Source organism: Gadus chalcogrammus, chromosome 11 (assembly GCF_026213295.1).
Source record: "Gadus chalcogrammus isolate NIFS_2021 chromosome 11, NIFS_Gcha_1.0, whole genome shotgun sequence".
Classification (NCBI taxonomy): domain Eukaryota; kingdom Metazoa; phylum Chordata; class Actinopteri; order Gadiformes; family Gadidae; genus Gadus; species Gadus chalcogrammus.
This window is the reverse complement of record NC_079422.1, coordinates 9,711,784-9,715,897: the sequence shown is the minus strand read 5'-3', so window position 1 is coordinate 9,715,897 and position 4,114 is coordinate 9,711,784. Positions and strand designations below refer to the sequence as shown.

At 47.7% G+C, this 4,114-nt stretch overlaps 1 protein-coding gene across 1 annotated transcript in view; it reads right to left on the bottom strand.

The window, feature by feature from the left end:
• Nucleotides 1-3,213, bottom strand: part of LOC130392555 (raftlin-like) — a 93,453-nt gene extending 90,240 nt beyond the window's left edge. Inside the window, exons 1-2 of the mRNA XM_056603107.1 lie at nt 2,982-3,213; nt 1-932 (exon numbers count right to left, since the gene is read on the bottom strand). The exon at nt 1-932 is cut by the window's left edge and continues 10 nt beyond it. The gene's annotated coding sequence lies outside the window, so the exon portion shown is untranslated. The remainder of the gene's footprint in view (nt 933-2,981) is intronic.
• Nucleotides 3,214-4,114: the final 901 nt, after the last annotated feature.

The window sequence follows — 4,114 nt, the reverse complement described above, 5'->3', positions numbered from 1 at the left end:
AGCGTATCCCGCAGCGGTGGAGAAGTTCAGCGGTGTGTGGTACGACTACAGCCGGAGGCAGTGTGTCCTGAACACACACACATTCTACGAGACTGCCTGACCCGCGACCGAGTGGTGGGCTCCGCTCCGCTTCCACAGCTGCTCACCCTCTCCTAGGGGGGGGGGGTAAGGTGGTGGGTCGATGGGTCTCCCCGTGGGTCTCCTGGTGCTCAGGGTGTCTCCTGGCTGGTAGCGGGTTGGGAAATAGGTGTCCTCCGTCAGGGAGCGAGGGGCTGGCTGCAGGCTGAGTTTCTCTGAGGCTGGTGAGGGGGGGGGGAGGTTCCAGTGGTTCCAGCTGTTGGTCCAGAGATGGTGGTGGTGGTAATGTCTCCGTCAGCAGCAGCAGCGGCAGCAGTGAGTGGTACGTGTGCTGCTGCGTTTAGGTCATGCTCAAAGTATGTCTGCACTGATGTTCACGTGCACGGGCACCCCACATCCTGTCCGATTTCTGCTTCCTTCTCCCTCTCTCTCTCTCTTTCTCTCCTTTCCCTCTCTCTCTTTATCACTCCACCTCCTCTCTCTCTCGCTACCTCCACCTCCTCCTCTGGGTCGTTCACTTGGCTTCTGTCTTTTTTCCCCCCCTCGCAATCTCTCTGTTCTGCTCTCTCTCTCTCTCGTTTGCGCGCTCCCTTGTGATTGTCTGAAGCAACTGAGCGCTCTGACCCAGTCTGTGTTCAGCACAGCCGCGCTGTACCGCTCTCGCTCGCTTTCTCTCTCTCTCTCTCTCTCTCTCTCTCTCTTGCTCACTCTTTCTCGCCCCTTCCTCTCTCTCTCTCTCTCTCTCTCTCTCTCTCTCTCTCTCTCTCTCTCTCTCTCTCTCTCTCTCTCTCTCTCTCACTCTCTGGCAGCCGTACCGGTTCCAGTCGACTGACTGAAGAATCCATCTGAGGAGGCTGAAATGGGAGAGAGAGAGAGACAGAGAGAGAGAGAGAGATAGAGTGGGAGAGAGGAAGAGGGCTGACAGGGGGAGGGGGGGGGGGGGATTCAGGGAAATACCAGAGTTAAGGGAGGGGGTGTTGTTGAAGGGGAGGTGGGGGGCGGAGGTGGAGGTGGGAGAGGGGCTTGTTGTTTTGGGAGTGAAGGAGGCAAGCAGAGACAGCGCAGTAGAAATCTACATGCACGCACACACACACACACACATATGTACATGCACTTACACACACATCTTGACATATAGAGTAATGCCATTCCTACGCAGCACAGGTTGAGAAATACCTGCTCTATACACACACGCGTTTGACATTTCTAAAGATAACAAGAGATAACAGCTCTATATACGTTTAAAGAGTTTGAGAATCTGTTAAAAGAAAAGGTGGAATCTGGGTCACAAAATATATTAGATATTAAAATCGTAGTAATAGCACATGCAGGTTAATAAACACACACAAACACACACACTCTCCAACTGTCCAACACAAATTATGATTATTCTATGAACCCATGCACATGGTCATGTTTTTTGTTTTAGGAATCTCTGTGGCTGTAACATGCACCAGATATTTTTATTGTTTAAAGGGGTCATTCAAAGTGCAAATAGTTTATTTGAACCTGGCGACCATGAGACAATTTGAGGAAACATTTTTGGGAACCAGAACTGACCTTATCCAGACCTTTGCCTGCGGACGAGGGTCCGATTTAAGGGTCATTTAATAACATAATGCATCTTTCATAAAAAATAAATCAATATCACTTCATAGTAAAACAAACTTTTACCAATACTTTGTACTTAAAATACTTAAGTAGTTCTGCGTCAGTAAAGGATATGACAATACATCTTCCTCCAACCAGCGGATTGTTTAAGTATAGGCCCGTAATGGCTATGCATATTTAAAGGCTCCCAGTCAGGACCCCCTATAGCCCTGAATACATTATTTAAGGCTGTCTCTGTGATGGATGGCTACTCCCTCTAAAGATCTCTCTGATACAGTGCACTGATTTCTTTACTGTGCGCCCATGGGCACTCAGACTTACCGCAACAATAACAACACACAACGTCACAAAACACGCTACACACAAAACGGCCACAATGACAGCGTCACCCAGCAGCGACACACGGCAGCGATAGAGGAAGAGGGAGACAGACGGCCTGACAGCAGCACACCACACACACGAGCTAGGCAGGATGATGAGGCAGAAAAGGTGTGTTTCTAAGGCCTAAATGTGACAACCAATATATTACGACACATTAAACACATTAAACACATAGTGACAACTACCAAAGACACAAACATCTCAACATATTATCATTCATATTTCACCCTTGGAAAAACTCACGTCACATGACTTGTGACCATATCAGCACCTCATTTCGCAAGACACTACAGCCATGACCACAGCATCAAATCACAACACATCGCCAAGGCAGCAACAACTCCCAGGCAACTACAGTCAAGGCGGTAGTTCAGTGGTTCAACTGAAAGATTTTGGTGTTAACAAACACTGTCCTTGAGTGACTGAACTAATATAGTGTCTGCGAGAAGGACTGGACGAGCCGGCGTTGTTTCTTATCAATAGCCCTTCAGGTGGAGAATGCTGCTGTGCCTTTGGGTGGTGCTCCACAGTGAAACACAGCACAGGGTGGCAGATCTGGTGCTCTGATTGATGGCAGATCTGGCAGGTGGAGCGATGATAGAAATGGAGACTTCATCAAACAAAATGACGATGTGAAACAAACGGCGCATTTCAGAAACACATTTGGCTGATTAAAAACAGAAGATACTTTGTTTGGCGGGCGGGGGTTATTGATTCATCCGTGTTTACGTTGACACTCGGGTCCATTATTCATGGCCAGGAGGCTGACGTTAATCTGTAACCCTAACTCTAACCCACCAAGACAGGGAGAGGAGAATGAAGACAAAAACCCAACTGCTTAATGAAAAGACAACATGACGGATATAAGGACGGCTCGAGAAGAAGCGTTCGGTCGAGGAGACATTCATTACCCTGATTATGGCAGGAAGAGCTCCATGCACTGGGGCAGAAGTTCCCGGTCTTGCCTGGAGACGGCCGTGACACCGGGCTGCTATGTCTCAAGCTCAGTTCTTGTCCATGGCTTCCGTCCGTTCCTTCGCCAGGAGAAACAGTGGGGAACATTCAAAAGGAGTAGTTACAACACAAAACTAAACCGCTGGCCGGACATTGATGATGTTTCCACATCCAGCAGCACCCCTCCCATCATTCCTCTCTCTGTCGAAATGGAGGCCTAATCAGAGGTCAGTCCCCCCCCACAGCCAAAAAAGCAGCCAACGCACATCCAATTTGGAAGGATGTTTTTCAGCACTTTCATTCCCGGCATCACAGGATGTGGTTTAGTTGAGGCAGGAGGACCCATTGTGGAATGGATCCCTTTGAAACAGCCGTGAACGATGGGTAGCGGCCCGGATGAGGGGTTAGGGGGAAGGTGGACAGATGGTGAAGGGTCAGTGTTATGGTTAAGGTCAGGTGGAAGAGAGGTTAGTGCTTAAGGTTTGGGTTAAAGGGTTATAGCAACCTTTGGTTCGGATGATTGCTGACGTATGAGCTGACGATATTTGATGATACATTTTTCATTTTCAGAATAGTTTTGTTAAACGGAACATGTATATCGACATTGATTTAAACCATCCAATGTTATAAGCAAACTCTTACTTAGTACTTCATCGGGCTATATTGATTTTACCGGAAATATTATTGTGCTCAAACAATCTTGGAGGAAACAGATGTTAACAGATCCTAATCAAGATCTACAACTTCTTCCAAAATGTAAGAAGTTGGGGATGCAAAAATGGATAAGGAGAGGGGAGGGATGTGTTAGCTGTGAAGGTTAGGCTCAAAGGGTTAGAAAAGTATCTCAAATATAAACTTGCCTAGGCCTTCCCCCTACCCAAAATAGAAGGATTTTTCTCCGTTCTTTGTCCTGCCTGTGAATTCTTGATGGCTCTGCCGCAGCAGCCACAAAGGGCCCTTTAGCTGAGTGATTTCTGACAATGGCTTCCCAGATGAGATGTCTTCAGAACCATCCACATGGGACACATTAAAACAGACAGAGATGGGTAGCTAGTCATTGTGTTGTTTATGCAAGATGTTGTTTGTGAAG